The sequence below is a fragment of the Eulemur rufifrons genome, chromosome 27 (genome assembly GCF_041146395.1).
Source record: "Eulemur rufifrons isolate Redbay chromosome 27, OSU_ERuf_1, whole genome shotgun sequence".
Taxonomy (NCBI): domain Eukaryota; kingdom Metazoa; phylum Chordata; class Mammalia; order Primates; family Lemuridae; genus Eulemur; species Eulemur rufifrons.
In genome coordinates this window covers 16,334,750-16,348,446 of record NC_091009.1, presented here as the reverse complement: position 1 = coordinate 16,348,446, position 13,697 = coordinate 16,334,750, and the positions used below count along the sequence as shown (strand labels likewise).

The window sequence follows — 13,697 nt, the reverse complement described above, 5'->3', positions numbered from 1 at the left end:
GTGGTGACTTGTGAACTGGTCCTGAAGGAGAAACCAAAGACGTCGTGAGGGAGGAAGAACTTTAATAGTGTATATCTCGAGTGCAGAGTCTACAGACGTAATAGGATTTCTTTGTATGATATTTGCTCATTCAGTGAGCGTGTATTGACATTGTTTGTTTGTGCCCAAGCGCTGCTCTAGGCAACTCTGCATGTCGCCTGTACCTACGACTCCAGGGCGCTCCCGCAGTGACTCTGCCCGTGGGAGAGGCCCGACCACAGACTCTCTTCATGTGTTTCTACCAAGGGGAGAATCTCTAGTTTATGTCATCTCGTCTTTAACAAGATTAACTACTAAATGTTCCTCACGTCCTAAGTGTGTCCGTATTGTAGTTCGGGAAATTTAAGACAGATGCTTAGTATTTGAGGAGAGAGAAAGGTAGGTGCTGTGCTCACACCAGTCGGTGGGGTTCTGGACGAGGCCCCAGCACGGGTTCCAGGTGTGTCTTGGCAGAGCTGGCGCTACTGGACAGTGCCTTGCATCTAACCACGTGGACTCTCTCCATTCTGGAATTGCCTCTTTCCATTGTCTTCCTTTTCTGGGTGGGAAAGAATGGCACACTGGAAGAAGCATGGGCTTTAGCGTCTGATATTCCTGGATGGGAAGCCTAACCCTGAAGGAAGCCACTTACTGGCACTGTGCATTTGGACAGGTGACTCAGAGCCCGCTTCCCCGTCTGTAAATGGGATGGCAGTCTCTCGCCTATTGGCAAAGCCTCACCAGGGTCCGGCGTGGCGTAGCCCTCAGCTCTTACTAGCTGCCTATGTCCTTTGATAATATCGACGCACATTTTCACAACCCGTGAGGCCCAGGTGGCTGTCACGCGCACAACAGCCTGTGGATGTTTGGCTTGAGCCAACTGGGGGGAGCCAGCAGCTACTCTCCGACTAGAACATGGCCTGAGGTTAGAAGATGTCACGGAACTGGGATGGCAGATGCCTCCTTGGCACTTCTGGCGATGTCTAGGAAGTGACAACGGCAGCTGGTAACAGCTGGTGTGAATAAATTTTGACATTTAAAGGCGTGTTAACAATAAGGGCCTTCTAGGCTGGGATGGAAATATTTCTGTCCCAGTTTCTTTTTCACATTCTGATGCTCACCACATCTGGGAGGGGTTTCCTGGTGTCTGCAGAGGGTCCAGCAGCAGCTGGTCTTGTGTATAGATCTTGGGTTCGCTCTTCTGCTTGGTTGGCTCTCACATGCCTCTGGGAAGGAGGCGGGCTTTCTCCTTGGAGTGGGGCTTTGCTTGGGATTGTACTTGCGCGCTGCCTGGGGTAGCTTGGAAAGTTTCACCCCCAGGGAACAGGTTTCCTGTGACCTGCAGGCAGTTTGAATGTTACGTACCAAAGCTGTTCCTAGAGCAGAGAGAGACTAGCAGTGGGAGGGGGGACGCACAGGCCCCCGCGTCCGGCATGTGAGGGAGAGAGTCCAAACGAGAGGGCCCTGCCTGCAGCCTACACCGGCGCTCGGGGAGCATCGGGTGCCGAGCGTGGAAGTGGCCGAGGCACCGTCTCAGGGGCACGGGCGTTGGTGGGAGGAAGGCTGCGTGGCATGTTTGTTGGCTTCCTATTTAAAGAGGAAGTATGGATAGAAGTACTCTAGTGTTTTTCCTTGTCTCGGAGGAAATGGGATTTGATGAAAACCATTAGCTTAGGCTTGAAGAGAAGCAGAGCTTCCTGTCTCCATGGAAACAAACCAGGGCTGCATAAGCACATCCTGAGCACTGGCAGGGGCTACAGGACCAAAGGCTCATACGATCAGAAAATGACCCCAAGCTGTCCCACTGTCTCCTGCCACTGCTCCCAGGGCTTTTGGAGAAAGCGGGGGGCGGGGGGTGGGTAGGGATGGGCAAGCAGTTGAGCATATCCAAACTGGGGCAGAAACAGTCAGGCCAGGGATGGCACATAGGGGCAATGTGAAGGCTCATGTATGGAAAACTTGCCATCGTTTTCCAAGCACCTTTGCTTCCATCATTCTGTGTGTTCTTTGCAACTGCTCTGCAGTAGGTAGACAGTGTCTGTATTTGGATATGAGAAGAGGGTGGTTTACAGATGCTAACCTCCAACTAGTTACTGGCAGAGGTTGGGCCAGGGGTTATAATTTCTCAACTTCTGCTTAGATGCTTATTTTATTATACCAGGTGGCCTCCATGCAGGGACACTGGCACCCACGGTGGCACAACTAGAGAAAGGTTGCCAAGGGTTAGCCTAGAATATCATCCTGACTATACAGATATATTAGTGCAAGGTTTAATCTGTACATGCACACGCTTATTCACACACACTGATCTTCACACGTACAACTATGGCCTGGCACATACTAAGTAGAAAGAGCAAAGACCCACTGTCAAAGTCTTATTGCCCTGAAGACTAATGGGAAACGGTAAACTGTCCGTGTTAGAGGAGGAGTTCTTTTGGTTGCATTTCCTCAATGAGTGGAGTGGCTCCCACGATAAGCAAAATGACTGTTGTCTGTCTTGCCACTGACTCATTTGATGGCTGGGCTTGATGATTCAGTGCCAGTCAGCAAATGTTTACTGAGTGTCTACTCTGCAAAAGACACCTTGCTGGGCTCTGAGGTTACAAAGATGAATAAAATAAGGAAGTTGTAGACTAAGGAAATTGTTCAAAATACATGTAATGGGGTCTAAGTTCAAATGGTGTAGAATTCGAGTCCCCTCAAAAGCTATTATTAAGATTCGTGTAGGTGGGTCGCATATTTCGGGTAATAACTATCCTGTAAAGCATTGTTGAGGATACAAAGGTGAGTGGGACCTAAGGCTTGGCCATAGGGAACAGACTAATAAAGATGAAACCTGCAGTGTTAAACCTTCCGTTTCCTGACGTACCTGCCGTTGCCTGTTAGGAGGTAACACCCTGTGTGTTCCCCGGGCCTAACTTAAGGCAGGAATGGCTGTTGGTCATAAGAAGGGAATTATTCATGCCTAGCTTAGTGATCCAGGTGAGATCTCTGAAGGGTGTCGTGGGTATTAGGTTGACATGTGTCTGATTCTCCCAAGGCAGGCTGACATCGAAGGTGACTGGCTGAGATAAGTGTGTGGGTGAACTGCGCAGTAATTCTCCTGCTGCGATTCTGACACTGGATTCAGAGAGTAAAAATTCATCATTGACCAAGACCACAGTTACTAAGTACTTGCTGTATGTCACCTGATGCTGGGGCTGGGGATACCAGATCACACAAGGATGGAGAGCTGCTACCCTTGAGGAGCTTAGAGTCTAGGTAGAGACAGCAACAGGGTGGCATTTAAATTGGAAGGGAGCAAGGGTCAAATAAGGCGAACTGGAGAAGGTGATGCAAGCGTGTGCTTGTGAAGTGTGGGCGACGGTTGACTAGAAGGGAGGAGGATATTCCCGCAGGGGACGGCAGGTTGGAAGTCGGGGAAGATAAAAGGCCCTGGTGCGGAGCCAGCGTGAAGCAGTGAGGGAGAGGAGGGGACGAGGCTGGGGGCACAGGCAGAGGCTCACCTTGAAGGGCCTCTTGGGCTCAGCTGATAACGTTGAACCCGATCCCAGAAGCTTGTGGGAGGCTCCGAAGCTGTAGGATAGGCGGGTGGCTGGATTTGCGTGTGAAGATGCTCGCCCTGGAGAGAGCGTGTGGAGAAACGAGCGTGGAGGCCGGGAGGCGCCGGAGGGCCTCCATCCGGGACAGAAGCAGCACTGCAGTTCTGCGGGGTGGCGTGGAGGGGACAGGACAGACCCAGGAGGTGTTGGTAGGGTGGGCTCTCGGGTATCACTGTTTTTTATAGACAGGGTGACTGTGACTGGGAGGCTGGCAGTTTGCTGAAACAAACATAGCTTAGTAAGCAGGAGGTTCTGATTTGAATCCAGGTCTGCGAGGCCTAAACATCTACAGTCTTAGATCCTCCGTGTAGTTTAAACGTGGGTTATGGAAGGAGATCATGTGGCATCTGGGACAGCAGAACTCGGTGAGCACGGAGAGGCCCTTGGTGGCGGCTGTGGCAGCTTCCCGGCCCGTTATAGTTACCAGAGCAGAGTGTTGATAGTTCCAACTTTGACTAGAAGGACGTTTTTCCAGGTGTGTCGTGTGACTGGGCAGCGGGGAAGGTCACACAGAAAGGGAGTTTGTCAAAAGAGTCTGCGTTTCCCTGAGACGCCGCTTTGTATATACAGTTGTCAAAATTGTATCTTCAAGTGTGATAAAAATCATTTGAGGAAGACGGGACTCCAGGTTTTGTTTGCTCCTGGCCTCCCTGCTGCAACTGAGGAAACTGGACTACAGATGAAACGATTGCTCAGGTCGTACACTGCTATGTAGTGTCAGATCTTGGTAGAGCTATGTCCCCTGGCTGCCTGTCTGGGTGCTTTTTCCTCTATGCCATAGAGATAGCCTTTCAGTAAAATCCAGGCTCAGTAGACAGTGTATATGGGTTTGGATTCTGTTCCTGTCACTTGCAGCTGTGCAATATCGGGTAAATCACTTCACTTTTCTATACCTTCAGTTACCCAGCTGCAAATAAGGCTATGAGTATCCACCATATAGGATTACTGGGGAAATGAAATCAGAGCGTGCATGCTAAGTGTTTAGGATCTGGGAGATTGTAAATCCTTAATAAACGTTGGCTCTCAGTAGAACCCGGCTTACGCCCTGCAGGCAGGGCTGGGGAGGAGCCATTCGTCTGACACGCCCGGTGTTCGCCCGGTGTTCGCCCGGTGTTCCTGTTGAGGCAATTAGCATGAGCTCAGACATTTTCAGATGGCACTGGCAGGGCGGACCATCCATGGCATCTGACAGGGAGCAGCAAAGATAGACTGTGCCCTGTGCCCTGAGTAGCCGTCAGCTTGGACACAGCCACCTTTTGCAGTTCCTTGGAGAGCCCTGGCCTTCCTGCCCTCTCTGCTCGTGTGGCCTGGAGTGAGCCGGCCTGAGCTTTGTTAAATTCCTGCTCATCCCTTGCAGCTGTCTCAACTTTGACTTCCTTCATGAGATCTTTTCATGTCCATACCTCACTTTCATTTTGCAATTACGATTAAAATCTGTCTCCCACATGCATGGCGCGATGCACCTGTTTGTTATGGAATCTATTACTCATGGTAACATTATGGAATTCTGTTACAGAATTTAATAATAATACTACAGGTAAGAGCTGACATTTATTGAAAGCTTGTCATCTGCCCAATACTGTGCTAAATACCTAACATACATTAATTCAATTAATCTCTATAACAACCTCATGAGTCAAGTACTATTGTTAACCTCATTTTTTAAACGAGGAAATGGAGGCTGAGAGTATTTAAGTCTTGCACAGTTAGCAAGGGGCAGTGCTCCCCTGCTTCCCCCAGGGTTTACGTTCCTTGCACTGGAGTTAAGATGTCTCCGTCCCGTTAGGTTTTGTTTCTTATACTGGAGATGTCTTCTTAAATAGCTGGATCTCTCCTAGGTCTTGGTGCCTTGTATTTGTGCTCAAGAAGTGATTGCTGCATTGAGGGCCAACTGAGCAACACCAGAACCCTCTTAGGAGATGGGAAATAGTATTGCAGGGAACTGAGGAAGAGGCTGACGTCGTAAAAGTCAGCAGTATAACGGCTGGAATTGGAGATCCCAGTAAAAGCCCCGGAGAAGCTGTTTTCTCTGCGGAATGATGCGCCTGCCTGCAGCTTACAGGCATCACAGACACGTAATTTTTACAGGCTGAACATACAGCTATTGGTGACTGTTTTTTCTTCTAGTTAATTTCCCATGCCCTTTGCCCATTTTCCTAGTGGCATGTTTATCTCTATCATATGAGCTTGAAAGATCTATTTGTATAGTAAGGATATTAACTCTTTTACGTCATATGTGGCAGATGTTTTGGGAATAACCACGGTCAAAGGTTAGTTAAAGCTGTTATCCTGTTGGGAATTGTGGGCATCCAAGCTGTTGGAAGCATAAAAAGAGGAAACAGTTACTCTTGTTTACTTTAGAGCATTTCATTTAGAAAACATTTCATGTGTACTCATTTGTTTGAGTCTCACAATGATCCTATGAAGTTTATTATTATTTTATAAATAGAATTGTAGCTCAAAGTGAGCAAGTAACATACCCTAAATCATTAAATCTAAAACTGTGATTTTCTGACTCTCAGTCCAGTGCCCCTGGTACACAAAGCACTGCGTCTCCTTATGGAGGAGGGGGCATGTCCAGTGGCATCTCGGAGGCTTCTCTTCTACGCAAAACAAAGATGTGATTTACGTGCATGCCCCAGCACAAAAACAAAGTGCTCTTTTGAGTTTATTAACTTAAAAAATACTGTTGAGTGTCAAACACTACTCTAGTTGCTGGGGATCAAAAATCTCTGCCTTTGTGGAGCTTATAGTCATGTGCTGCACACGTGATCTATATTTTATATAATATCACTCCCCATCTTAGAATTTAGTAATAAGAAGAGGTATAACCACCAGTACCCCAGAATTGCTCAGTGTCCATAACACTACGGGCTGAGACTGTGAATGTGAGATTCAGTGCAGCTGCTTTGGGGAGGAAAAGGCTCTAGTTCTCCTCTATTGATTAAAATTCTGTCCCCTTTCAAAAATTAAGCTCTAGTGTTCTCTTGTTCTAACCTACTTTGGGGAGCAGGGCCTGTGTCAGGGTAGGTTCTGGGGGCTCAGCCAAGGTGGGAGGATCCTTGGCTGATGGAGTTGGGGTGCACAGGGGAAGACATATCTGGGAGAAGCCAACAGTCATATCCAGAAAGGCTGGATCTGAGAGGCAGGGTCAGATGTTGTGGGAAAAGAAATTGAGAAATCGGTGAGTAGGACAATTGAAATAAATAATAAAAACAAGGGTACTGTTATATAAGGATTTATGCTTTTTATACAGAAACTAGAACACTTACGTTGGGACTTCAATTAGGTGTCTTTTTTGTAACAAAGACAACAGCCAAATGTAAAAATGCCTTCCATTCTTTGTTGAAGAATTTTTCATACGTGGAATTTCTAGTTGGGGAAGTTCTTAGGTTATTTGAAACAATCCTGTTATCTTCTCAGCCATACTTTTAACTACCTTGGCATAGGTTCATCTTCTAACACTCTGATACCTTTATGTATAACACATACGTGTGTGTATAAACACACATATGCACATATATACATTTTCATACATGTACATGATGCCTTACATTTATGTGCAAGCACTAACACATGCATTCTAGTCTTTGTTCCTCCCTGAAGTCCTTAAGGAACCCACTAGATGACTGTATCATTCTCCAAATTCGCCTTGCATAGTAACTACATTCAAACCTATTTCAAGAATGTTTCCATCTTAAAATCTCATTTATCTGTTTTTCAGAGGACAAGTTAATTTTTACTTAGTGGAATATAACATGAAATAATGTTTAAGAAGATAGATTTTTGGAGAGGAACAATGGTTAACAGTAAGGTATTGATTGTGCATTACAAAATAACCAGAAGAGAGGCTTTTGCATGTTCTCACCACAAAGAAATTATAAATGCATGAGGTGATAGATAACACTAAATACTCTGATTTGATCATGACACAACATATATGTGGATCAAAATATCAAATATGTACAGTTTCTATGTGTCAAAAAATAAAAATAAATTTTAAACATTGAAAAGAAGATGACTTTGCTAAGAGACAGACCTGGATTTCATTTACCTTGTCTCTTACTAAGCTCCACAGTGTACATCTTCTCTCAGCTGTCCCTTAGGCATCCCAAACTTAGGACGCCCCAAACTGAATTCATTGTCTCATTCCTCTAGCCCACCACTAAACACACCCACTCTTCTTCCATATCTTCCTTTTGTTATCTTTTATCACATTCATTATCCAAGATAGAAACCTCAGCTAATCCTGATAACTTTCTCCCCACTTGTACTCTGCCTCTAATTGTTCACCAGGACCTACTGATGCCACTGTGAAAGGTTCCATGAACCGTGTCCTGGCCTATAGCGATTGTCTCTTTAAATGTTCTCCCTGATCACTCTGACCCAGCCTGCTCTCTATAAAAAAAACCGAGTCGTTCCAAATTTGACATTTAATTATTGTATTTGTGAACCTTAATTATTTATAATGGCTTCCCATTGCCTAACTGATAGAAGCATTCGTATATTCACTTAATCCGTTTTCTCTCAAATAGGTATCGAGCTTCTGCTACACAGCAGGCCAGTGTTCCACATGCTGGATACAGCAGAGAACAAAACACAACTCCTGCCCTCATGACACTTCATCCATTAGGGGGAGATTCCAAGGCACATATATTCTGATTTAGTTAATTAAAAGACAAACCCCGTTCTTAAAAAGGAATATTTCAAATTACAATGTCTACTTTGCCCACTTTAGTGTTTACTTTAATGTGATGCTAATACACGCAAATAAGATTTACTGAATTATGTTAAATGTATTTAGTAAAGTTATTTAAAAACTTTACTAAATTATGTTAAAATTTATCTGAAAATATAAGAATAGCCAAGACATTTCTTAAAAAGAACAGTGAGGAACAGGGACTTTTTATATAGGTAGTAAAATATATTCTAAAGCTACACTAATTGAAACAGTGTAGTATAATATAGGCATAGAGAGACCAAAAAGAAACCCCAATACATACTGTATATACATGAATTTATAGAATATGTAAGTGTCATTTCACATTAGTGAAAGGCGATCATTCAGTGACTGGCTAGTCATTTGAAAAGAAAAAAAAATTGAGTCAGATTCCCCATCTCACATCTTATATCAAAATAAATTGCATGTGGAGCTAGTACATTTTTTAAATTAAATCATAAACATATTCAAAGAAAATATGGAAAACTAAAATCTTCAAAGGGAAGGCCTATTCTAAACATGATACAAACCAACTAAACCATAAAGAAAGTAATTAACAAATTTGAGTCTACAAAATAAAAACACACTACTGTAATTCACTAATAAGTTCAAAAGACAAAATGAGTTAATTTTGAATTTTAGATTGATTAATAGAGGATTAAAGAAAGTAGGTAATAAAATGAAAAAAAGGTGATTGAAGTGATTGATTAGCAGTAAGACTGTAGTAAAGCTCTAGTAGCAGACAGAAAATGGGATCCCAGGCACTGATCGCTGGAATGTAAAGGCAAGCACAGGGGTGAAGATTTTAGGTGGTAAAATAGTCAGGACATGATGCACAATTAGCTGTAATGGGTATAAGGGAGGATCATCTAGGATATGAGCTCAAGGTTTAGTTGCAGATGTCTTGGAGAACTTTGGTTCCATTTACTGAAGTGAATAAATAGAGGAAGGAAAAAAGCTCTTGTTCTGGGAGGAAGATGGGTTCAGTTTCAGACATGGAGAGTCAGAGGTTCTGAACAAGTAGATAGGATCAGCCAGCGTTGGTGTCGTAAGAACAGAGGAAGAAGAGATGTGAAATAACTTGCAGAACAGGATGGAGAAAGTGGTACAGATAGGCAAGATTATCCATGGATGGGATGTAGGGAAGAAAAAGCAGAACCGTGGACCAAGGTTTCTAGAAACATTAACTGTTTAAGAAAACATCTAGATTTTTCAAAAGGATATCACACAAGCATCACACCATAGAGGATAAAGAAGTACAGTGTTTCAAAAAGGAATGAGAAGACCCCAAATGCTGAGTGAGTCATAGAGATATAATACAAGATAGACTGAAAAATAGCTGTTGAACTTCACAATGTGGAGGGCCTGTCATGCTTTTTTTTTTTTTCTTTTTCTTTTGAAATAATTATAGAGTTACAGGAAGTTGCAAAAAAAATTTTTTTTTTTTTACAGGGAAATCCTTCTCCCAGTACCGTTCTCCAGGTTTCCCCCAAAGATCACATCTTGCCTGATTGTAGTACAATGCTAACACCAAGAAATAGACATTGGTACAATCCATGGAGCTTCTTCCCATTTTGCAAGTTTTACATGCACTTGTTTATGTGTGTGTAATTCCATGCAATTTTATCATGTGTGGATTTGTGTAACCACCACAATCAAGACACAGAACTGCCCTATTATCGTAGGAAGCCTCAGGCTACCCTTTATAGTCACCCACTGTCCTCCATCCCCCAGCCCATCTTTCTAATTTTTCCTTTCAAGAGCGTTATTTAAATGGAATCATACTATACGTAACTTTTTGAAATTGACTTTTTTTTCCACTTAGCATAATTTCCTTGAAATATATCCAGGTTATTGCATGTATCAATAGTTCATCCCTTTTCATTTCTGAATAGCATCTTGTGGTATGGCTATACCACAGTGTGTTTAACTGTGCACTCCCTGGAACACATTTGAGTTGTTTTCAGCTTGGGGCTATTACAAATAAGGTTGCTGTGTACATTTGTGTGCAGATTTTTGTGTGAACATAAATTTTCCTTTCTCTGGGATAAATGCCCAAGAGTATTATCACTGGGCTGAATAGTAATGCATGTTTAGTTTTAGAAGAAACTGCCTACCTGTCTTTGGGAGTGGCAGTACTATTTTACATTCTTGCCAGCAATGCATGAGATTGCTGGTTTTTCTACATTCTTACCTGTTGGCTTAAAACAATTAATAACATACAATGAACAATAATAAGTATCATGAATTTATCTTGAAATCATAAGACAATATAAATACAGATTAATGATTAAATAATAATTTTTATTATTTATGGACTAGTAAATTCTCAGAAAAAGAAAAAAATAACAAAACCAACATTGGATGGAAAAGATGAATATAGAGTTAATACCTTTTAATTTTTTAATAGTTAAAGACTTTTTTATTTCTATTTATTTTTGAGAGACTCTGGCTGTGTTGCCTGCGCTAGAGTGCCGTGGCGTCAGCCTGGCTCACAGCAACCTCAAACTCCTGAGCTCAAACGCTCCTCCTGCCTCAGCCTCCCAAGTAGCTGGGACTACAGACACTCGCTACCACACCCAGCTAATTTTTTCTATTTTTAGTAGAGATGTGAGTCTTGCTCTTGCTCAGGCTGGTCTCGAACTCCTGAGATGAGGTGATCCTCCCGCCTGGGCCTCCTAGAGTGCTAGGATGACACGTGTGAGGAGCCCAGCCAAATTTTAGCAGCTAAAGACTTTAAAACAAACAGATTAATCACAAACAAAGCCTCAGCTGTTAGCCCCTCCCACCATCAGTTTATTAAAGAAAGAGTCCAGATGAATGCTCTTTGTCTTACATGATCTCTCAAAGCTTAGCTTAGGCCCAACCTATTTTTCCAGCCTGATTTTGAAGTTTCCTCTGCCTCAGCCTGGCCACCCAGCTCACTGTTTCTGGATTTCCCAGGTAATCGGTTCTTTGCCTAGAAATAACCAACCCCACGCCTGCTTCCACCCACGGCCTTGCTTGACTGGGGAGCTCTGACTCATCCTTCAAGGTCGAGTTTCTCATCTGGGTTCGCATCGCGCTATATATACTGCTCTCCTGGAGCACTCGGTACCTTATTTTACAGTTCTTTGTGGAGGTCTTTGCCCCTTTCGCAGGATTGGGAAGGCAGACACCATGGTGAGTTCGTTTTCTTTTCCCCAGCGCTCAGCAAGTATAATTAACAAGCACAGGGCAGGCTCCCAGTAAATGCCCCTTAGTAAACGAATCAAAGGCCAACTTCCTGTTGGACGTCTGTATTCATCAGAAATGTTCTTGAGACTCTGGGCATTGTTTTCAATGGTATGATTCCCCAGAAACCCAAGTTTTATATTGTTGAGGAGCTGAGCCCCCGGCCCTGTAGTCAAACCCCATAATTGTGCTGATGTCAAAGGCAACTCCATGAACTGGGCCACGGGCCTTCTGCATTATGTGGAGAAAGAGGGAGCCTTTGTCATTATCAGTGTGACGGACGTGACCCCAAGTGTGATCGGTTCTGCTTTGAGGGCCTTTGTAAAGACTTTTTTTTTTTTTCTTTTTGCTGTAGTAATTTATCTTGCATGCTCCCTTCACTGTAGCTTTAACGCCAAAATCTTAGGCTTTTCAAGATGGGAAAAAAAATATTTTTTTTGTTGGAGCTTATTTCTCTCTTTCTGGTCTATAGAATCTCATAGTAATTGGCTTCACCACAAGGAAATTTGTAATGGTGTTAGGGCCCCGCGTCACTCTGAGCTTATAGCTCCTAGTCAAGCCCCTATAATTAGACGTGTTTTCTGAGCGCTTGCAGACACATGCACACCGAGGTGGCTGAAATCATACCTCCCAATTTCCTCGGTTGATAATCACAGTCTTCGCGATTGGGTTATATACCGGGTGCCTGGCGTTTCTAGCTGTTAAGTTCGGATGCTGTTAGGGTTGTAGTTGAATTAAAAGTTCTTTATTTTCCCCTTGGTGTCAAGTGCATCACTACATTCTCAACACTTAATTATCGTTGCGTTCCACAATATTCCTCATCTAGCAAAAATGTTGAAATTACTCTTTCCTGTTAAAACAAACTCTGAAATGCAGGAGAGCACGGAGATGCCATGTTCCATAGAGAACCCAGGAAACGAACAGCCTTTGAGAGCATCTGGGGGACAGCAGGGACCCCAGAGTCAGGTAAAGGGGCCACACTACTCTTACCTATGTTAGACTTGATAACTAATCTGTTTAGCAGCTGTCAAGTCCAAAGGTTGGAGTTGGCCAGACGAGAGGAGGCCCTGGAAGGCTTGTCAGAGTTGACTGAAGGGGCACTAGAATGGAGGTGATTTTCCTGCCCCATGACCTTCTGTGCTGTACGCAGAGAGGCATCTCCTCCATCCTCTTACCACCACATTTTCACATTATACTCTCCGTTGAGATCAAGGTGTACCCAGTGATCAAATATAATATGAGAGAGGGATGATCCAATTACTAGCCATTAATACCCTCATGTGCAAGATCTGAAGGAAGAAGACTCAAGCTGACTTTAAGCAGAGGAAGGGAAGGGGGAGAAATGCTCACTTACCATTTATTAAAATACTCAGCAAACATTTGTTGAGCACCACGTGTGGGGCACTCTGGGTTCAACAGTGAACAAGAAGATGGATCCCTTGCTCTTGCGAACGTGGTGTCCTAATGGCTAAGACAGAAAACGAGCAAGTAAACCAAGAAATGACACAAGGAGTGGTAAACGTTAGGAAGGAAATCAACAGGCTTTGGGTAGCAGCTTTGATTCTTGTCTTCAGAAGGAGGAACAACCAGGCTGGAGAGAATCACGGCCAGACCTCCGTGGTCAGCATTGGTCTGTCCCTGGCATCGATCTGTGGCCGTGCTTTCCTCGGCCAACACGCTGCTCTTCGCTGTTTCCTGCAGCAGAAGTGACGCTTGTGCTTCTCTAGTGGACAGTGTCAGTCACTCTGAAAATGTGATTTACCAACCGACTGAGCTAAAAAAAAATAAAATAACTGAGCCACTAGGATCTTGAATACACCAATTACCCTGCATGGGCCACTCCATTCTTCACTCGGTTTTGTTAAAAATGATGTGTCTGCGTGAACTAGTGAGGAAAGTTGCCCTAGTGGATTAAGCCACTTAATATTCCTTCCAAAGACAATGATCTGGAAACCAGGGCTGTGTTTGCGTTGGTATCTCCAATCCCTGCAGACCCTCTGCATACACCTATGAATGTGGGGGGAAGGGGAGAGGCCTAAAATAGTCAGGGGGAACCTCAAGGCCAAGTCTTGTCGCAGATTGTCCAGCTCCAGAGAGACGGGTTCTTCCCGCAGTCATTCATTTTTGGCCGCTGTCCTCAGAGG

The 13,697-nt window shown here is 44.0% G+C and overlaps 1 protein-coding gene across 3 annotated transcripts in view; it reads left to right on the top strand.

The window, feature by feature from the left end:
• The window catches only part of CACNA1E (calcium voltage-gated channel subunit alpha1 E), a 310,878-nt gene that overhangs the window by 173,819 nt on the left and 123,362 nt on the right, over positions 1–13,697 (top strand). The gene's annotated exons all lie outside the window — the stretch shown is intronic.